The sequence below is a fragment of the Coenobita brevimanus genome, chromosome 23, assembly GCF_032717465.1.
Source record: "Coenobita brevimanus isolate Jiangsu-jjx chromosome 23, ASM3271746v2, whole genome shotgun sequence".
In the NCBI taxonomy this organism is placed as follows: Eukaryota; Metazoa; Arthropoda; class Malacostraca; order Decapoda; family Coenobitidae; genus Coenobita; species Coenobita brevimanus.
Genome location: NC_136976.1, coordinates 57,296,898 through 57,320,731, shown reverse-complemented (window position 1 = coordinate 57,320,731; position 23,834 = coordinate 57,296,898). Strand labels below are relative to the sequence as shown.

At 44.2% G+C, this 23,834-nt stretch overlaps 1 protein-coding gene and 1 pseudogene across 2 annotated transcripts in view; both read left to right on the top strand.

The window, feature by feature from the left end:
• Positions 1 to 23,834, top strand: part of Rad23 (UV excision repair protein Rad23) — a 139,276-nt gene that overhangs the window by 79,451 nt on the left and 35,991 nt on the right. The gene's annotated exons all lie outside the window — the stretch shown is intronic.
• On the top strand, positions 11,305 to 11,422 carry LOC145393163 (5S ribosomal RNA; annotated as a pseudogene).

Here is a 23,834-nt window from a genome sequence, read left to right as displayed (position 1 = left end):
ATGTATATATACATTATTATACACAGGCAAACCCTGATGTACGCCACCTCTAAATGTAATACCCTGGAATAGTGATGGGGTAGGAATACCATCCTACCCCGCCTATCGTATGCCAACCCCAGGGTTTGTGATGGGTTTTGATTTTATTTATTTTTTTTTTTTTTCTGATTTTGATGGTATTTTAGACTTAAATTTTGGGTTTTAGGTTGGTTAATAAACTGTTTTTAGACCTAGGTCAATGTGTTTTAGCCATAGGTGGAGTGAACACTGTCATTTAGAGTACGGATTATCTTCCATCAGACGAGGTGCAAAGCAGTTTGGAGAACTAGGCAACTGAACAAAAAATATTTCGTGTTTGATCATTGAACTGTCATCTAACCTGTCATGGAATACTGGCATACCCTGGTGTAACGATGTAATTGGTTAGGTAAAACCCCATCGTTAGGCAAAGTATCATATATTGGGGTACTTTTAACATGTAATGTGGAGCATTTACCAGCCTTGGGTTTCCTCCCAAACCAAGCCCAAGACCCACCCAAATGAGCCCAAAAACAAGTTTAAAGCCAATCTAAATGGCCGAACAGCTGTCAAGGACGCTAACCTAAACCTAACACCTTTAAATAACCCACAAACACGAACAAATTAAATCTGAATATCATCATATATAAGTCTGGAAAAAATTAGGCTTATTAAACTGTACCCCAAAATGACAATGTTTGCCGCACCTGTGGCTAAAACACATTATTCTAAGTCTAAAAACAGTTTATAAATTAACCTAAACATACAATTTTAGTCTAAAGTATCATCTATCTATCTGTCTATCTATTGCCAGATGCCTCAATCCCGTTTGGGGTGGCCACAAACAAATTGCCTCCAAGTCGCCCTGTCCCCTGCCATTTCACTGCCCTGCTCCTAACTCACACCCCCCTCTCTCATATACCTCTCCACCCCATCCCTCCATCTCATCCTCAGCCTCCCCCTCCCTCTTCCCCCCTCCACCTCACTCACATACACTCTCTTCGTCAGTCTTTCACCCTCCATCCTCTCCACATGGCCAAACCACCTCATTGTGTTCCTCATAACACTTCCTATCACATCCACATCCACACCACTACGCTCCTTTATATCCTCATTCGTTAGCCTGTCTTTCCATGTGACTCCACAGGCTCCTCTTAAATAACTCATTTCCACTGTTCTCACTCTTGACTTGTGTCCTTCCAACAACGTCCAAGCTTCACTTCCATATGTTAGAGTTGGTATCACAATACTGTCATGTAGTAACTTTTTCACTTCCAAGCTCACTTCCCTGTTTCTTATCACTGCTTTCAAAGAACCAGCAACCTTTCTTCCTTGCTGTACCCTTTCAAGCACTTCACCCTCCAAACCTCCATCCTTACTCATCACAATACCCAAGTACTTAAACGTACTCACATTTTGCAATTCCTCACCATCCAACCTCGCTGTACATTCACTGACTTCACCTCTCTCAAAGACCATCACTTTACTCTTCCCTACATTCACCTTTAGATTCCGTTTCTTACACACTCTCCCAAACTCATCAAATATCATCAAAATTGGGGAAAAAAAAAATCAAAGCCCATTGTTAAACCGAGGTTTGGTCATCGTCGGGCTAGGTATGGTGGTATTTCTACTCCCATCGTTAAGCCGGGGTATCGTATATCGAGGAATTACTGTACTTAATAATAATTTTAAATGAATTTTAATAATTATGAAAACCTTAGAGGATAAATATTTCATGCACTGATGCAAACTGTGACCGATAAATCGTGTACAGGTAATCGCTTAATTCACGTGAACTTTTTTCACATGATTTTGGTTATCCACGAATTTTTCGTACAATAATTAAAACAAAATTATGGTATTCAAATAAGTAATTTCAATATACAAGAGAAATAAATAAAATATAAAAATTGCCTACCTGCTGCCCGTGTGCATACATATATGTATGTGTGTGTGTATATGTGTGTGTGGGAGGTTGGTCTACCACACACCACACCATCAGTTTGAATCCGACGGTCGAATCATGCGTGACTCGAGAATCGTTTTTTGTGGCTTATTTTTCTGCCTTCCAGTGATGGCTTGCCTTGTCTGCCAACATGGGGCCTAAGCGTAGTGCTAGTGGTCCATGTGGTAACACACCAAAGCGGGCTGGTAAAGTGGTGTCACTGACAAAGTTAAAGTGTTGGACAAACTTCAGGGAGAAATGTCGGCGACAATTCTCCGTCAGGATGATTCCCCGTCATTTATTTACATACCAGTTTATTTAGCAAGTACAGTACACTAGTTTTTTACTTATATGAGTTATAAAATCCCCCTGAAAATTAGTTATTAAAGTATTAATTAATCAGTTATAAGTATATTAATAGAATGACGGGGAATTGTCCATGTTTTGACGGTGAATTGACTTGGTGAATTGTCTCAGAACCGTATGTTTGGGGTGAGTCAACTGTTCATACAATAAAGAAGGCAGAACGTAGCATACGGAAGACAGTGAGGGCTAATGCACCAGGCTGTGCTAAAGTGTCTCCACCTATGCCTGTGAATTGTCTTGTAACCGCATGTTTGGGGTGAATGAGTCAACTGTTCATACAATAAAGAAGGCAGAATGTAGCATACAGGAGGCAGTGAGGGCTAGTGCACCAGACTGCTGAAGTGTCTCCACCTACGCCTGTGCTTGTCAGGTTTCAGTTTTAAATTTCTTACATTTTTATTGTTTTTAATACTTTATGCTAGTTTATAAGGTATATGTAGTGCATAAACGGTATTATTCAGATGTAATATACTTATAGACATGCATAATTATGTGCACACAAGGGCAGAACATATACGCGAATTTACCACATACGTGAAGGGTCTGGGAACCTAACCCTCGCGTGAATTAAGGGCTTACCTGTATTTACATTCGGGCTGTTCAAGGAAAAATTCCTTGAAAATACAAAGGAATTTTTAAATAAATGTTGAAAAATGAGAGAGAAGAAAATAAAGGAGCTCAGCTACCTGAACCATAGCTGAAATGACAGAAAGAGGGGTCTTTGAACAGGCAATCCCAATCACATCATGGATCGATAAATTATGTGTTTACATTCGGGCTGTTCAAGGGAGAACACTTTGAAAATACATTGGAATTTCTCAATAAATGTTGGAAAATAAGAGTGAAGTAAATAAAGGGGCTCAGCAACCAGAACAGTAACAAAAATGACATAAAGAGAGGCTGTTGAAAAGGCTTTCCCGATCGCATCATCGATTGCATTCCCCGTCAAGATTCCCACGTCAAAGCATCAGCGATTCTCTGTCACAACATTTCACACCTTGGATGATTCTGTATCATTCATACATTATTATGCATAACAGATGTTTAATAATTTGTCCTGTGACCGTCTGGTGGTGGGATTATATACAATGCTGCTGCTTCACTTCTACCGAGTTAGAATACAAGTGGGAGCTCGCATTCTCCAGTGACTTTAACTTGGGTACAAGCGAGACGGTCACTGGTTTTAGGGTTAGGTTTGCATCTTTTACAGCTGTTAGGCCATTTTAGATTGGCTTCAAACTTTTTGGGGGGACTCATTTGGGAGGGTTTAGGACTTGGTTGGGGGGGGGGGTAACCCAAGGCTCAAAAACACATCCTCTACTTTGCATGTTAAATCTACCCCGAGACATGATACCCTGCTAGCAATGGGTTTTTTCTTAAATCAATTGCATCGTTAAACTGGGGTATGCCTGTATATTAGACATTAGTCCAGATCGCACCAACGGTTTTCAAACTGTTTTCACTCCCATTGCACTTCTGTAGTGTATCATACATTAACTAGAATAATCAAATGGTATAACATATATAATAATACTGAACCGCACACTGATAAACATGTCTTTTATGTACCATAATGTGGTTAACATAGTTGAATTGGTCAGTCAGTCCAGACTGCTTCTGGCATTATCAGGCTTTTTCCAATACTGTGGACCCTTGATTTTACTGACCCTGAAGCAACGGGCAATATATGCTGGCAAAGAATTGCTCCAGACACTGGTCATTTGTCCATTATTTGAAATATTGTCTGGTAGGCCAGTAGGTGGCAGTGGGAGCATCTCAGTATTTCTCTTTACAGGTACAAAAATAAATGTTACTGTAGTTGAACATAAAAAATTACTGTAACTGTACTGTACTGTGCAGTACACCCTGAAGTAAGTCGTAATACTGTACATCTGCAGTACTATATACAAGTATTTCTCTTTACAGGTACAAAAATAATTGATGCTGTAGTTGAACATAAAAAATTACTGTAACGCAGTACTGTACTGTACTACACAGTATGCCATGAAGCATAATTGATTCTGTAGTTGAACATAAAAAATTACTGTAACGCAGTACTGTACTGTACTGTACTGCGCAGTACACCATGAAGCAAGTCGTAATATAATAGTTCCATAGACAATAGGGTGTTGTGAGGTAAACTAGTCTGCGATAATGTCGCTGCACCTCATCTTCGATACCATCATATTTCTTTTGCTATTTTTTGAGTTTTAGGCTATTTTTCCCTTCTTTTTCAAGCAATGGACACTCGTCCCCCCCTATTAGTCCGTTGAATCGAGGGTTGACTGTATATAAGAATTTAGTCCAGTAGTTCCTCGATTCTGGTAAAAGTGAATTCTGGTCCATTGAAGTTCATTGTATTGAGCTTTTGCTGTTTATATATATATATATATATATATATATATATATATATATATATATATATATATACACACATATATATACATAAAGTAAAACCTCGATTTAATGGCACCCTAGTGGGCCCTCAGCATGCCGAAAAAAATGAAATTCAGTTAGATTGGGGCTTACACTTATCAATACCCCCGGAACTCACACTAACACATTTTTCAGCATGTAAACATGTGCAGACATACAAAATCAGTAAAAAGATTTTATATTTAGAACAAAAGAAAGCAGGTAGGTGTGGTGTTGTATTGTAGTAAAGTACAGTACAGTACCCTCGCATCCAACACGTGTTAGTCCAGCACGATTCACGTCCAGCACGGAGAGCAAATAATTAATATTATTTAATACGATTTCATTACTGCAACATGAGTGTGTTAGCATAACACGCACAGAGCTCCGAGAAGTGGGCGAAATCCGCAGAGTTCACCTCTAGCACGATCACCCCCGGTCCAACACGGTCATAGCCAATGAAAACTTCTGATCAAGTTGCCTTCCCCGCCCGCTATCGTGACGTGATTGTGATGCCGCCCAATTAAAAACGCTTCTGCTGTCACGTGATGTTTTGTTTAAATTTCTACCGCCACAGCGCCACTCAGTCGCATAATTCGCATTGGAAGGTGCTTTTTTCTTGCTGCATTTTCTGCCCTTGTTACTGCATTTTACCCTGCTCACAATGCCTAGGAAGCCTTCTGAGAACCCCAAGAAGAGTCGGCACCTCCCTCAGGCCACCAAGCTAGAAAGCATCGAGAGGAAGAAGAAAGGGGAGAGGAAAGTTGATGTTGCCAAGGCGTACAACATGAATGAAGCCAACGTGAGGACCATAATAAAAAATCAAGACAAGATCCTGGCAGCCGAAGGCTATCACATGGCACTTCATACCAGGTTTGCCGAGGATACAATGGTAAATCAGAACGGTAACGTGGTAAAATTGCCGACAATACCACGGGCATTTGGAATTCATCTGGATGGATTCCTGCCGCTGATACGACGGGCAAAACAGTGTGACCAAAACCCAGGCGACTCGACAGAGACTGTATCATACTACAGCACTGAACATTTAGCCTGACACTGAATACATATTAATATTTTAGAATAAATATCAGTCGTTTTGAAACCCTTCTCATCGGCGTGTGTACCAGTTTATAAACAAAGTTGCTTCTCCTTATTCTCTACCGAGTCAGTGACAGCGATCACTTTCCACAGTCACGAGACGGGGCTCTGGCAACAGTGTGAGAAGCATGCCCTTTGCCGAGGATTACAGAGTGCTAGGACAGGCAGAAGCAGGACCTTCCATGGCTGTGGACGAAGATAGTGATTCTGAGTGTGATTTCGAAGGATTTAGGAGGGAGGTTGAGGAGGAGCAACAGCCATTACCCGCTAGTGACGCCAGCAGCCATCCTCTGGGGACTCAGTAGGACTACCTACAGCCTTGGATACCACCGTCCATTCCCAGCAAGCCCACCAACACTATCCTAAAAGGTTAGTTATCATTTATAGCACAGTACCATTTATTATAATTACAATAGTACCAATATATGTATAGGTATATGGTAGGTATTTAGGGTGACTTTTCCTAGGGTTGCTGACATAATTCATTTTTCCCCATAAGCTCTATTGTTAGTCCAACACGTTTTTGGTCCAACACGTGACCCATGCATGACAATATTACCGTGTTGGACGCGAGGGTACTGTACAATAATCCAGGTAAGTTAAAGGGGTATCACACGGTACTTCGTATCAGGAATGGCCGAGGAAGATTTAAGTGGAACAAAACTTGGGCACTGTCACACACGTTCCTCGTATTCTCGGCAAAGGACATGCTTCTCACACTGTTGCCAGAGCCCCGTCTCATGACTGTGGAAAGTGATTGCTGTCGCTGACTCGGTAGAGAATAAGGAGAAGCAACTTTGTTTACAAACAGGTACACACGTCGATGAGAAGTATACATCACATCACATTATCCAGGAGTTGTTGTTGTGATGTTTTCAGATGGTGACTGGTAGCAGTATCTCTAGCTGCAATGGAGTCCTCAGTTGTAAACACGTGATTATTTTATCGACATCACAGCTTCCTAGGTAAAGGAAATATTAAATCTTTATAAGGGTTGCAAAACAATTGATATTTATTCTAAAATATTAATAAGTATTCAGTGTTAGGCTAAATGTTCAGTGCTGTAGTATGATATATTCTTTGTCGAGTCACCTGGGTTTTGGTCACATTGTTTTGCCCGTCGTATCCTCGGCAGGAATCCATCCAGATGAATTCCAAATGCTTGTGGTATTGTTGGCAATTTTACCGCGTTACCGTTCCAATTTACCATTGAATCCTCGGCAGACATCATATGAAGTGCCGTGTGATTTTTCATTTTGGGTTCAGGCTAGGCGGGAGGAAGACTGGGTGAGCATAAACATACCCAGTTGGCGGGAAACTGCTAACAGCCGATTGAGATGCATGCGGCGCCTGCCACATTTGAATTTCTTTCTAATTTTTACCCATTTGGGGGGAATTTTAAGATTTTTTTGCATAAATATTCCTCGGGAGATTTATCCTCTTAGTTTGGGGTTGCCGTTAGACTGAATGCCGTTAAATCGAGGTTTTACTGTATATATATATATATATATATAATGTGAGTACGTTTAAGTACTTGGGTAGTGTGATGAGTAAGGATGGAGGTTTGGAGGGTGAAGTGCTTGAAAGGGTACAGCAGGGAAGAAAGGTTGCTGGTTCTTTGAAAGCAGTGATAAGAAACAGGGAAGTGAGCTTGGAAGTGAAAAAGTTACTACATGACAGTATTGTGATACCAACTCTAACGTACGGAAGTGAAGCTTGGACGTTGTTGGAAGGACACAAGTCAAGAGTGAGAGCCGTGGAAATGAGTTATTTAAGAGGAGCCTGTGGAGTCACATGGAGAGACAGGCTGACAAATGAGGATATAAAGGAGCGTTGTGGTGTTGATGTGGATGTGATAGGAAGCGTTATGATGAACACACTGAGGTGGTTTGGCCATGTGGAGAGGATGGAGGGTCAAAGACTGACGAAGAGAGTGTATGTGAGTGAGGTGGAGGGGGAAAGAGGGAGGGGGAGGCCGAGGATGAGATGGAGAGATGGGGTGGAGAGGTATATGAGAGAGGGGGGTGTGAGTTGGGAGCAGGGGAGTGAAATGGCGGGGGACAGGGCGACTTGGAGGCGATTTGTTTGTGGCCACCCCAAACGGGATTGAGGCGTCTGGCAATAGATAGATATATATATATATATATATATACACAGTAATCCCTCTAATATCCGGACGCCCAATATCCGAACATCCCCACTAACCGAACCTTATCGTCCTGGGATCAAACATTCCCAAAATGGTCCGAAAATCCAAAAAAATTGGAAAAAAAATCGATTTTTTGCCGTCCGTAATTTGAACTTGCCGCGCGCGCCGCGTGAGAGCATTGTTTTGGTTCGTCATTCCTCCGACGTCCGATAGAGCGCCGCTGCATCCTCCCCACTTCCCGCCTGTCTCTCACCGCGACAAGACCTACGCTCTTTGCCATGGCTGCCCGCGTGCTCGCTTTTGTGGTGGTGCCGTACTTGCTGCAAGGCCTCCTGCTGCTCTCTGCCCTACTCTTAGTGTGTGTGATGATGGCCCCGCCTCCTGAGAAAAGGAAGAGAGTGATGTTGACTCTGGAGAAGAAACGGGAGATATTGGAGAAGGTAGATGCGGGTTGGTCTTCCTCTCGCATTCTCCGCGAGTTCAACCTGGCCCGGTTGACTTTGTTTGATATCAAGCGTTCCCGAGACAAGCTCATGCAGTACACGGCTGACTTCTCGTCGAGAAGCAAACGCAACGTGGAGAGGAAGGTTATGTTTACCCCCAAGTATGCAGAGATCGACCGCTCCACGTTGATTTGGTATCGACAGCAACGTGCAGCTGGTGTGATGGTACGTGGAACGGAGCTGAAGGCTGCTGCTGAGAAGTTTGCAAGGCTTCACGACGCCCTAGACTTCAAGGCATCCGAGGGTTGGCTCTTCGCGTTCAAGTTGCGACATGGCCTTACTAACCGTAAAGCACATGGCGAAGCATTGGACGCTAACGAGGATGGAGTGGACGAGTTTCGGCACAAGGTGAAAGGCTTGATCGACAGGGAGGGCCTCACTCTCGGTCAAGTCTATAACGCTGACGAAACTGGCCTATTCTATCGCTCGGTGCCAACGAACACTCTCGCCGATGAGACGGAGAAGCGTGTACCTGGCCGCAAGCTTTCTAAGGAACGGATATCTGCTTTGTGTTGTGCCAATGCTAACGGCATGCACCGGCTTAAGCCCGTTATTGTTGGCCGTGCAAAGCAGCCTCGGTGCCTTCGTGGGGTGATGGATGTCCTTCCTGTCGTATGGTACCATTCTTTGAAAGCATGGTTCACAGCTGTGATTTTCAAAGACTGGTTTCACCATCACTTCGTCAAGGAGGTCATACATTACCAGACGAAGACACTGGGAATTCCTCGCGACCAGGTAAAGGCTCTCCTTCTTCTCGACAATGCACCTGCCCACCCGTGCGACAAGGACTTGGTTGCTGAGAATGGCCGTATTAGGTGCATGTTTCTGCCACCTAATACGACTGCTCTCATTCAACCAATGGACCAAGGAGTGATCGTGGCAACAAAGCGCCTGTACCGTCGGAAGTTCCTGGACGAGGTGATGGTGGTTCTCGAGGACGAGGACGAGCGCAGGGAAGGACGTGACACTCGAGGCAAGCGGACTTTGGAAAACCTTCGCCGCTACAACATCAAGTCTGCGCTGTACAACTGGGCTAGTGCATGGAAGGAAGTCCCTGTGAAAACTCTTGAAAATGGTTGGTCTCGTCTGCTTCTCGGAACAGATGTGGAGTACGATTTCCTAGGGTTTGACGTGGATGACTTCCATGCACGGCTACGTACGCACGGCGACGATGTTGATGTGGACGATGTTCGTGAGTGGTTGGACGACGACGAGGGCGATCCTGGGTATCAGACGTTGTCTGATATCGAGATCGCGTCTTCGGTTGCTGGTGTCAGTCCCGAACTTGAAGATTCCGACGACGAAGGCGATGATGATGCAGACTCCGCCCAGCAGGACACTACTCCAGCCATCCCCAAGCTGAGCGCACTCCGGGAACATCTAGAGTTCGTCCTAGACTACCTGGAACACCCGGACTGCGACAGGGAGATGGGGCCCTTGGGACTCGTGGAGGAAGTGCGTGCTTTCCGGCAGCGCATCATCAATCGCCAGAATCATCGGTCCTTGCGTCAGTCAACGATTGACAGTTTTTTCAGGCCCGTGACCCCCGCTGTGCCAAGCCCTGGTTCCACTCCGTTGCCTCCCCAAGACAGGCCCTCATGCTCCGAGCCACAGCCCAGCACATCAGCTACAGTGGAGTCACCGCTCGACGTGAGTTTGCGGCTGTCTTCAGAGTCTTCTGTAGTCGGTACGCCATCACCACTACCCACCGATGCACCCCTTGGACGCCTGCCAGTGATACTCTCGGGCTCTGACAGTGAATAAACAGCAAGAACTTCTCCACTAGACCACACGGGAATTTTGAGTGTTGTGCAGTGAAAAAAGCGGTGTGTTGTGTTAAGGTTTTCAAGTTGGGAGAAAAGACTAAGTAGAAAAGAAATTTAACGTAACTAACCTTCTTTGTTTTGGCTTTGGAAACTTAAAAAAACTTGGGAAAAGTTAATGTGCAACACTTAAATTTAATGGAACATTATTTGGACTAAAGTGAACACTGTGAAAAGAACGGACTTCTGTGTGTTAGTGACTAAGTTCAGTGCAAGACTTCAGGAAGAGTGTAGTGCAAGTGCTTCAGGAAATCGTTCTTACTGTCAGAGTCCGAGAGGAGGCGGTTATTCATCGAGGTGGCCAGGGACTTGCTGTAAGTAGCCAAAATGTTTCATGTTGTACTATTTTCCATACTATATTTACCAGAATGTTTCATATTGTATTTTTTCCCATACTATACTTACCAGAAAGTGTCATACTGTACTTCTTTCCATACTAAACTTACCTCATGCATGTGCAGTAGGAATGTGTTTTTCAGAGTTCGGTTAGGTTCGGTTAGGTTAGGTTCGGTTAGAGTCCATAAGTACCAGAATGTTTATTAATGTATGAACATACTTCTAAACCCACATTTTATGTGTCTATTGCATTTATTTCAGTCATTTATGTGCCTTATTGGTGTGATTTGGGTGTTAAATAGGTGCTATGCATGTCCGGAGGGAGTTGTATAGGTGTTTCTCTGTGTTAGGGTCCGTAAGTACAAGTCCATAAGCTGGGGCCCAATATCCGGACAAAACCAATATCCGAACCTACCGATGGCTCTATTGATCCGGATATTGGAGTGATTACTGTATATGTACATATATATATATATATATATATATGTACAGTACATATATATATATATATATATATATGTACAAATATGTATATATATATATATATATATATATATATATATGTATATATATATATATATATATATATATATATATATATATATATATATATATATATATACTGTATATATATATATATATATACAGTATGGCCATACCACGTTGAGTACACCGCTTCCCGTCCGATCAGCGAAGTTAAGCAATGTTGGTTCTGGTTATTACTTGGATGGGTGACCGCCTGGGAACAACAGATGCTGTTGGCATAACATTCTCCCTACGTGTCAAGTGAGGTTGGTGGAGGATTAGTGCCCCTCTCTGTAAAACAATTAACTCTAAGCCCTTGGCCACCTCGTTCGGGATACATGGCGTCTGGCAATGAATGAATGAATGAATATACAGTATATATACATATATATATATATATATATATATATATATATATATGTATATATATATTTATATATATATATATATATATATATATATATATATATATATATATATGTATATATATATATATATATTTATATGTATATATATATATATATATATATATGTATATATATATATATATATATATATATATATATATATATATATATATATATATATATATATATATATATATATATATATATATATATATATATATATATATATATATATATATATATATATATATATATATATAGAGTACCCTCGCGTCCAGCACGGTAATATTGTCATGCATGAGTCACGTATTGGACCAAAAATATGTTGGACTAATAATAGAGCTTATGGGGAAAAATGAATTATGTCAGCAACCCTCGGAAAAGTCACCCTAAATACCTACCATATACCTATACATATATTGGTACTATTGTAATTATAATAAATGGTACTGTGCTATGAATGATAACTAACCTTTTAGGATAGTGTTGGTGGGCTTGCTGGGAATGGAAGGTGGTATCCAAGGCTGTAGTTAGTCCTACTGGGTCCCCGGAGGATGGCTGCTGGCGTCACTAGCAGGTAATGGCTGTTGCTTCTCCTCAACCTCCCTCATAAATCCTTCGAAATCAAACCTCCCTCATAAATCCTACGAAATCACACTCAGAATCACTATCTTCTTCCATAGCCATGGAAGGTCCTGCTTCTGCCTGTCCTAGCCCTGTAATCCTTGGCAAAGTGCATGCTTCTCACACTGTTGCCAGAGCCCCGTCTCGTGACTTTGGAAAGTGATCACTGTCGCTGACTCGGTAGAGAATAAGGAGAAGCAACTTTGTTTATAAACTGGTACGCACGCCAATGAGAAGGGTTTCAAAACGATTGATATTTATTCTAAAATATTAACATGTATTCAGTGTCAGGCTAAATGTTCAGTGCTGTAGTACGATACATTCTCTGTCGAGTCGCCTGGGTTTTGGTCACACTGTTTTCCCCATCTGCTCGGCAGGAATCCATCCAGATGAATTCCAAATGCCCGTGGTATTGTCGGCAATTTTACCATGTTACCGTTCCGATTTACCATCGTATCCTCGGCAAACCTGGTATGAAGTGCCGTGTGATAGCCTTCGGCTGCCAGGATCTTGTCCTAAGTTTTTTATTATGATCACGTTGGCTTCATTCATGTCGTAAGCCTTGGCAATGTCAACTTTCCTCTCCCCTTTCTTCTTCCTCTAGATGCTTTCTAGCTTGGTGGCCTGAGAGAGGTGCCGACACTTCTTGGGGTTCTCAGAAGGCTTCCTAGGCACCGTGAGCAGGGTAAAATGCAGTAACAAGGGCAGAAAATGCAGGAAGAAAAAAGCACCTTCCAATGCAATTATGCAACTGAGTGGCTCTGTGGCGGGAGAAATTTAAACAAAACATCACGTGACAGCAGAAGCGTTTTTAATTGGGCGGCATCACGATCACGTCACGATAGCGGGCGGGGAAGGCTACTTGATCAGAAATTTTTCATTGGCTATCATCATCATGGGAATGTCCAGTATGACCGTGTTGGACCGGGGGTGATCGTGCTAGAGTGAACTCTGTGGATTTCGCCCACTTCTCGGAGCTCTGTGCGTGTTATGCTAACACACTCGTGTTGCAGTAATTAAATCGTATTAAGTAATACTAATTAATTGCTCTCCCTCCTGGACCCGAATCGTGCTGGACTAACCCGTGTTGGACGCGAGGGTACTGTATATATATATATATATATATATATATATATATATATATATATATATACACACACAATGCCCGCCATTGCATTACACCTGATAGGGCCGTGAAGTAACGCAACGGTGGCAATTACTCCACCTTCCTTAACTCTAGCATACCCAAGCTGCAGTTTGTATCATAAGTCTGTCACGTCAGCGGCGGGCATAGAGGGGGGAGGGAGTCGGACAAGCAAACCCCAGTTAACCCGCAGAGTTGTCAGGGGGAGGTAGTCTTTGCTCCCCACCTGGCCTCCCTCCCCCCTCAGCCCCCATTTTGTCTACATATTTTGTGGCCTGGTGGCAATGTGGGGAAGAGAAGGGACTTAACTAAAGAGGAGATTGTATCCATTACCAGTCTCTACAAGGCACAGAAGCCCACAAAGGAAATAGGAAGGATTATTGGTGTCAGTGTGTGATCTGTGAACTTTTGGACCAAACGATTTCGTAATGACGGAGGGGTAACAACACTGCACCATCAAGGACGTCCAGGAAAGGTCTGTAAAACCTCACCTCGCACTCTAACTATCCTGAAACATCAAGTGGAATCAAATCCACGTGTGACAGCACGTATGCTAAAGGAACTAAACCCCCGGCTGCTGGGAGAGGTGTCAGTGAGGACGGTGCAGTGACGCGTACACGACGATCTCAAGTTTTGCAGCCACTGACCCGTCAAGAAGCCACTCATCACCCTTACACAGAGGCAGCTTATGGTCGTGTTTGCCAAGAAATATCAACAGTGGGATCCAACTAGATGGCAACACGTGGTATGGAGCGACGAGGCAACATTTGCTGTGACTGGCAGCCAAGATGGCAACGTGTATCGGCGCCCAGGAAGTGACCCCCAAGACTCAAAGTATGCATGCAGTACAGTAAAACACCCAGATTCATTAATGGTATGGGGATGTTTTACATTTTTTGGTGTGGGTGACTTAGTAGTGCTTCCTGCTAATCAAATGATGAACCAATGTAACTACTGTATATAAGTTCCCACCATCATAGTGTAAAAGCTTGCCAGCTTTCTCGAGGTTACTGCAAAATTTCGATACAACTTATAGTAATTGAATAAATTGTGAAAAACTTTGAAAACTCAAGAGTCAGTGTTATCACCACAGAGGAGGGTAAGGAGTGAGTGGGATATGGAGGAGGGATGGGAGGGGGGGGGGAGAAGGGAGGCTGTGGCCAGGATTCTCCCCTCCTGTCAGCACGCGGATGGGCACTTTTGCTGTACATTTACTCATGGCTTGCAGGCTGTTAGACGCTGAGTGGCCATGTGGAAACACAACTCACTGTGACCGGGGGACTTTTGACCTTCGGTAGAGAAACGGACGGCCGCTGTCGCTGAACATGTACTCGTGGCTTGTGGTCTGTGTTCGATGGAGGTGGCAGTTGGGAAAGACAGCCCCCATGGCTGCACGATATTAGACAATCAGTGGGGAATGCATATACACATTTTGACACCGCTTTTTGAAGGCTCCAACATGCTTGCATGAGTCGGCCTTGGTCACCTAATGGCGGCACTCCATGCTGCACGATTTATTGCAGCCTTCCTGTTCAGGCCCTTGACCCTGAGGTCACACTTAATGACCTCGTCCCACATCTTTCTCAGTCTACCCCTCACATGCCCTCCCCCAGTATTAACACTCTCACCTTCTTCACCCAATTATGATCCCCCATCCTCTCCACATGCCCAAACCATCTCAATCTACCTCATCTCATCACAACACCAATACACTCCAGTCCCATCCTACCTCTTAACTCTTCCATTGTAAACCCAGCCTCCCCAGGCCTTGCACACAGCGACGCGCTGCACATCCACCTAATCGTTGTCATTTCTGTACGTATGAGCCTGCGAATATCCTCCTCCTTTACTGCCCAGGTTTCACTACCATACAGCATTACACTCCTAACACATGCTGCATACAAAGACCCCTTAGCATGTAGGGAGAGACCTCTCAATGTCAGGAGAGGCAACAGCTCCCAGAACTTCTTCCAATTACTTCTCACCCTTGCCACAGAGCTAGCTCCAGCCCCACCTTCAGCACACAATGTGTCTCCCAAATAATAAAACTCTTCCACACACTCAAGAGACTCACTGGCAAGTTCAATCCTTTCACACCAGACAATCTCCACCTGCTCTTCTCGACACGCCGCACACAGAAAATCAGCATTATCTCGCAGTCTACCTCTGATACCACTACATCTCTTGTGCACCCATTTATCACAAACACTACACAAGATGGAATTACTTCCCACACCCTTGTGGCAAACTGCACGTCCACTCTCCCTCGTCTTTGACAGTATTGCCACCAACCCTAGATATCATCACTTTTGTTTTATCTGCATTTACCCTTAAGACCTTATGCCCCATACCATCTCTCCACTTCCTAAATCTTTCCTCCGCCTCCCTTTCGTTCTCTGCAACCAACACCAAATCATCAGCATACAACATCTCCCACGGGAATCCGTTTGTGAAGTCACATGAGAGGGCTTCAAGTACCATGATAAACAACATGGGACTCAAAACTGATCCCTGATGCACACCAACATTCACGGAAAGCTCATCACTCAGATCTTCATTCACTCTTACCTGGGTTCGAGCACCCACATACATGGCCATAACCACCCTAACCAGCCACTCCTCCAAGGCAAGCTTTTTCATTCCCGACTTCACCACCTCTCTAGGGACTCAGTCAAAGGCCTTCTCCAAATCAACAAAAATAAAATACAGATCCCTTTTCTTCCCAGTTTATTTTTCCTGAAGCTGTCGAACAATGAATATGGCATCAGTGGTCTCCTTAACCCCTTAACCGCGGGGCGTCACTTTCGTGACGCTCGGCTACAATGGATCATACCGCGGGGCGTCACTTTTGTGATTCTGTGTTATTTTGAATTATCCCGGGCTCTCAAGTGGTGGCTTGTATCATATATCAGCACTGCCAATATCCAACACTAGTCAGCACTCCAAATCTCATCTGTACTCCCATCCATTGTTGACATTTTAGCTATTTTACCCCCTTCCTGACTCCCCTCCCTACCTGCCCTCCATTACCCTCTCCTTTCACCTCCCACGCCGCGCTGCGCTACGGAAATTTCCCCCTTCTCTTTCCACAGATTTCATCCATTGAAATAAGCCCTATGCCCTATATTTTTACCCAGTAATATATACCAAAAAAAAAAAAGGTAAGTGATAGTGTTATACTCCAGAAATTGCCTAATTATCACCTGACAACACCTCACGTGCATTCATTCGCTACATTACCACGGTAATTTCCCCTTTGATTTATGCCTTGTAATTGATGTCTGTAATAAAAATATATATCAGAAAGGAAGGGAGAATCCTAATTGACATTTACATTCACCTGGAACTACCTATTTCTTTATTTATTGCCAAGATTTTCTACCTATAAAAAATTAGCATGTAAGTTAGCAGCAGTCAGCCTAAAGTGTCATTGTCAACCCTTCCCTTCTCAGATAATTTACCCCCTTCGTGACTCCCCTCCCTACCTGCCCTCCATTACCCTCTCCTCTCACCTCCCACGCCGCGCTGCGCTACGGAAATTTCCCCCTTCTTTTTCTACAGATTTCATCCATTGAAATAAGCCCTATGCCCAATATTTTTACCCAATAATATATACCAAAAAAAAACCAGGTAAGTGATAGTGTTATACTCCAGAAATTGCCTAATTATCACCTGACAAAACCTCACGTGCATTCATTCGGTACATTACCACGGTAATTTCCCCTTTGATTTATGCCTTGTAATCGATGTCTGTAATAAAAATATATATCAGAAAGGAAGGGAGAATCCTAATTGACATTTACATTCACCTGGAACTACCTATTTCTTTATTTATTGCCGAGGTTTTCTACCTATAAAAAATTAGCCTGTAAGTTAGCAGCAGTCAGCCTAAAGTGTCATTGTCAACCCTTCCCTTCTCAGATAAGCCGCGGCATTTAGTTCCTTGTCCTCCACTGCAGAGACAACATGTCGCACTCGCGCCCCGCCATTCCTGCCGCTTCTGCGCCCATTGCAAAGGGCCCGGTGACCTCTACCCCCAAGAAAAGTGTTGAGGCAAGCGGGAAAGGCCTCAGTGACTCTGCAGTGGCACGAGAACTTGCTGAATTGTCGATGATAATAATTGACAGCGATTTTGACGATTCCAGTGAATCGTGTGATGAGCCGGGTGAAGTTATCGCGCCAGAAACAGCGACAACAAGTGCTCCTACCAGTGAATCTGTGTCTAGCTCCAAGGGAAAGGAGCCTTTAGTGCAGGAAGGAAAAGAATTTGGGAAGGGAGTGAAAAGGCGGCGTGTTAGCCCCAGAACAATGCCCCCACGTGACCCAGCCCGCCATGAGTCACGAGAGCATTCACCTCCCCGTTCCCCAAGCCCCGCTTTACTCATCTCGTCATCATCGTCGGCTGAGTTATCTCCGGAGTCTTCGTCGTCGGAGTCACCACCAGCATCAACAGTGAAGGCCGGCCGTAGAGTTAGAGGTAGATCTAAGAGAGTGAGAAGTAGTGTAGCTAGTAGGGTAAGGGCTGCTAGTGCTGTATGGCAACCTAGGGTCAGTGTGAGTGACCTTGACCAAGATAAGCCTCCCTCTCAGCCAACCTCCACCACCACCACCACCACCACCACCATCCCTCCACCGCCACGCCAGGGAATCCTGGACGCCTTCGCGTGGACGGAAGGGTCAGATTTTGTCCCCGAAAACCTGGTTTTCGATGAGAGCTCGTCAGGAGTTCAGCCTGCCTTCACTATGGACGAAAATGCTGAGTGTGTCGACTACCTTTTGGCCTTCCTAGATGACGAAGTCATGCAGCACATATGTGATGAGACCAACAGGTTCGAATCACAACGTGCTGCTAGTGGTACAGGTGCAGCCAAGATGCAACAGTGGACCATGCTGGGAGTGCAGGAGCTGTATGTGTTCTTTGCCCTCATGCTTCTTATGCCACACTCCAAGAAGCATGAGTTGGAAGAATACTGGTCCATGGATCCCTTACTACCCTCACCGACCTTCAACAAGTACATGGCCAGAGATCGCTTCCGGAACATCATGGGAAACCTGCACTTTGCCGATAATGATGTACCTTCCCAAACCGACCCACTCTGGAAGATCCGGGAGATTCTGAACAGAATGAAGGATAAGTTCATGTCATTCTTCCACCCATTTCAGAAGGTTGTCATTGATGAGTCCTTGGTTCTGTTCAGAGGACGTCTTCGGTTTGTCCAGTACATTCCAAGCAAATGCCATCGCTTTGGAATTAAGTTCTTTGTACTGTGCGACTGTAAGACGGGGTACATCCTTGACTTTGTCATATATTCAGCCAGCACTGTCGATCTCGATAAAACACACCCCCTTGGCTTCTCAGGGTTTGTAGTGAAAGTGCTCCTAGAAAAGTATTTTGGTGGGAATCATGTGCTGTATACAGACAACTACTATACAGCACCGAAACTTGCCAAATACCTTTCTGAGCATGGCATTGGCTCCTGCGGCACTGTGAAAAGTAATCGTGCCAACTTCCCCAAATTCCCAGAGGCGGGAAACTCGCAGCGAGGAGACGTGCACCTACGCAAGTCTGAGAAGATGCTGGCAATACGGTGGCATGACAAGAGAGTCGTGCACATGCTCACCACCGTACATAAGGGGGAGATGAGAGACAGTGGGAAGGTCGACCGCAGGACAGGCGAACCTGTGATGAAACCTGATGCTGTGTTGGACTATAATATAAACATGCGGCTGATGGACAAGTCCGACATGATGATTGGTGAGATCGACTGCCTCAGGAAGAATACTAGGTGGTACAGGAAAGTTTTTCTGCATCTCATAGATATGACGATGCTGAACGCCTTCATCCTGTACAAGATGAAGGTAAAGCCACCCAAGTCCTTCTCCCTGAGGTTGTTCGCCAGGACTTGTGTCCAGCAGCTGCTGGAAAAATATGGTAAGGTGCAAGCAGCAACTCCAAGGCGCTATCCAGTTACACTTCCCGACCGACTTGAGCAGAGGGCGTATATGGATCGGCACAGACTTGAGCTAATGCCTGCCACAGGGAAAAGGAAGGCTGCGATTCGCAGGTGTCAGGTATGTGCGCATACCACACGCCGCACACCTGAGCATAAACGCACCTCTTGGCAGTGCGCTGAATGCCAGGTTCCCCTCTGTGTAACCTGCTTCTTCGATTATCACAGCCAGAAGCAGTTCTAACAGTGCTAGTGTGGAAGCAGAATTATTTGGAAATAATGTGTAAATAATGTGTAAATAGCAGGTGAAAGCAATGGATGTTCAGTTCATATGATTGAACAGTGTATTATAGTTTCATCTTACTGAAAGTGACAGTGAATAACATATTGTAAGTAAAATAGAAGGGTAAATATTGAAAATAGAATAGAAAATGTAAATAGTAATGTAAGTAATTAGTAATATAAGAATATGAGTACAAATAATTTATGTTATAACAGTGAGAGTGAATCCGTGGCTCTCTACGTATTTTACTGACTGAAAAATAGAATGACTTCAGTGACAATAAAATAATACGACTGAAGGAAACTTATGGAGAAAGACTCCAGATATATATAAGTGTGATATAGTAATAGAAATATAAAGTGTGAGGGGTTTTATGAATAATAAATGACAGAGTGCCTAGAGCGAACTAGCGCAAGTGCGTCGATCAGACGCGCTCGTAATTTCCATTGCTTTCACACTGTTTTTTTTTTAGTATGGATCCCAAACTACTTGAAAATGGTAGAATAGTGTTTATAGTGTTTGTATCTGGCTGTGGTAATCATATAACGGGTTGTCGGGAAGTGTAAAGTGGAGACTTAGTTACCCTACTTCAGAGGTCTCCACAAGTCCTACAGAAACTGACGAAGGCTCAACAATCATTCCAGGAGAAAGCTGAAGGTATGTGCTATAAGCATATATAATTTTATTATTCTAGGACTAATAACTGATTTTTAGCAAATATTTTTTGAGAGTCTGTCGGTGCCCAAATAACCCCGCGGGACACGCAAGTAATTGGTAAACAAGCCCGCGGTGTAGGGGTTAAAATATATATATATATATATATATATATATATATCCCTCTTCTGTCTTTCTTTCCTTCATTCTTTCCACTTCCTTCAGCCTGTGGGTGACTCTACACTGAGTGACAAGCCAAATGGTTTCCTGTGCACCAGGAAACCATTTACTACACTGGGTGGTAACCATATAACCAGACTTTGGCGCCTGGTGGTTTAGTGGGTAATTATTGCCCTGCAATCAGATTGAGCTGGTGAAGGTTTATATCCAAGGGGTGGTTGGGGTTGATTGCTCATGTAATGCCACCCAGGGATGAGTGAGGCTGGTCACTCTCATCTAAAATGTCGGGACCAACTGCCTAGCCCCGGGCTCCTACGCTCCTCATGGGGCAATGTAGGATGGGATGATGGATGGATATATATATATATATACCTGTATATATATATAATGTCCATCCATCATCCCATCCTATCTTGCCCCATGAGGAGCATAGGAGCCTAGGGCTAGGCATGTTGGTCCTGACATTTAAGATGAAAGTGACCAGCCTCACTCATCCCTAAGTGGCATTACATGAGCAATTGCCCCAACCATCCCTTGGATATAAACCTTCACCGGCTCAATCCGATTGGAGTGCCGCAATTGCCCACTAAACCACCAGGTGCCATAACTTGGTTATATGGTTACCACCCAGCGTAATAAATGGTTTCCCGGTGTACAGGAAACCATTCGGCTTGTCTTTCAGTGTAGAGTCACCCATAGGCAGAAGAAGAGGAAAGAATGAAGGAAAGAAAGACAAAAGAGGGAGTGTCAAGTCACCTGCAGGTAGAAGGACGAGGAAAGAAATATATATACTGTATATTGTAGCCGCTTGCAATCTTAGAGGGGGAAACGAGGTAATGAAACCTGCTCAGATGGACTCAACTGTTTATTCGGTCATACCTGGAATTGCAATTTTACTCTCTCAGTATACTATAATGGCATCACTCTTCATTGTTATAACACTTGGTCATACATAGAATTACAATTTGCCCTCAAGATGCTATGTTATACCACAGTTTACTTCGTATACACATATGACTTCAAATTCTCGTTCTTATTTTCCTACATTTATAATCAGGTTATGTCGTGACATCAACCCTCTCTCTCTCTCTACCGCGTTAGATGCGGTAAGAGTACCACCGTGGTTGGTCACGACCAATACCATATACCTTTCACTCGTCGCTCCCTTCCAGCAGACACAGCTTGTTTGCAAAGCAGGTCAGGGTTTTGCATGCAGATGTCCTGACCTTTGCCATACTGGGCCAGTTGGGTGTAACCATCGCGAATGCTTCCCAGTGCAACCCACTATGTCACACCAAACTGAAGTCCGGCACTCAGCTGCCAAGTGGGTATCAATCAAACAGTCATAACAGTATTTGAGCCATCTGACAGTGGCTCTCCTTTCTTCCACTCTCATGGCACAGAACTTCTTGCATCCCACCAGTGTGTGCAGCCCTTCGCACAGCCAACACATGTCTCTCTCACCTGCAGGTTCGTCATCACCAATGGTGGCCAAGCCAATCACGTGCCCATCTGGATTCCTTCTAGCATGAGTGTCTGCAGCTTATATTCCTCTGGGACTGCAGCCTTCCCAATGTGCTGTTCGAACGCTCGTATGAACTCCCAGTACTCCCTACGGCTATTTCCTTCGATGGTTAGTAGTTGGTCAGTGGCAACCTCATGGTGGCAATCAGTTCCTTCAAGCCGGAGACTATCACCTCGATGTGCATGGGGGTAGCACGTGTTGACTCTTCCTTTCCAGATCTAGTCGGTTTCTGATTTTCTGACCTCTGCCACTCTGGGTTTTGCCCACTAACTGTTGACTCTTCTTGATGTAAAGTTGTGGCCTCTTGTGTCTGCTCTCGCTCCCCCTACTGGGGATACTTAATTTCCCACACCGTTTGTCTCCTGTGCCATCACTATATATCTTGGCCTCTTTGCCGGTCCTTTGTGTACCACTACTGTCTCTGGCTGTACTTGCGACCTCAAGCTCATTTCGTTCCTCCCTTCCGTTCCCATCATGCTCACCAGCTGTGTCAGGCGATCATGGATTGCCCTGTTCTGTTCTTGCAGGGTTTGCAAAGTCGGTATGAGGACTTTCATGTATACGTCCTAATGTGCCTCAGCCTGTCTGCCTTCAACTGCTGGCCACTTCTCTAAGCATTCCTGCAGCCCAGATTCAGCCCTCTCCTCCTCCCTTTGTTCCATCATCGTCACCACAGCATCCGTCTCATACTCCTCTCCCTCTGTTGCTTCCCTGGCTTCCTCAACTATCCTCTGGGCTGTTCCATGGGTTATGTTCTGCCCGTCATGTTCTGCCTGTTCCTTTCCCTCTGGGTTGTCCATGCTGATATGTTCTGCCTGTATGTTCTGTAGGTAGAATCCGCCTGGTATGTTACTGGTTAGGTTCCGCCTGGTGTGTTATAGGTTGGGTTCTGCCCGGTATGTTATAGGTTGGGTTCCGCCCGGTATGTTATAGGTTGGGTTCCGCCTGGTGTGTTATAGGTCAGGATCTGCCTTTTTTTTTTTTTTTTTTTTTTTTTTTTTTTTTGGTCAAACTCTGTCACACACATTCATGCAGTGTTTATCCCATCATACATCCAAGCAACCAGACAGCGAGCACTCAGCTTAGCCTTTAAAGCACAGTGGCACACCAGCATCCCCCCTGTAGCACCTGACAGCCCAGTATCAGACACAACTCTTAATATCCAAGGTACACTAATTAGTTTTGATTCATTACTTTATAGTATATAAATGATGTCACAGTGTCAACACCAACTTTCCTGAATATTACACTCACATTTAATGTGTCACAGTTACTTAACATTGTCTGGTACAGGTAATAAACTCCTACTCCAGTACGTAAACTAACATTGTATTTTCTTCACAATGAACCAGACGTAGCGTATCAGCTCCCGGCATTCAATTGCCTGAGTAAAGTTGTTTATCATCACTCAGTCCTGCGGAGTCTACCCATTCACAATCCAAGATGTCCTGAGTGGCAGTGTCGCCGATCATAGGTAGGCCGCTTCTGTAGACTTTAGCACCTCCCAGCGATGTCGTTGGCCGTGGTCGGCCCGCTCCCCCCACTAGCAGTCCCCAAGTATGACTGTAGCCGCCTGCACCCTTGGAGGGGGAAACGGGGTAATGAAACCCCCCCAGATGGACTCGACTATTTATTCAGTCATACATAGAATTACAATTTACCCTCAGGATGCTATGTTATACCACAGTTTACTTCGTATACACATATCACTTTAAATTCTCACCCTTATTTTCCTGCATTTATAATCGGGTTATGTCATGACATCAATCACGTGCCGATTAATAAGTATTCTTAAAGTAAGCAAGGGCAACTCACTTGTGGCAGGTCCAATTGTCGTCATATAGTATCAGTGTGTGGGTAGGGGTGTGAGGTATGCAGTACT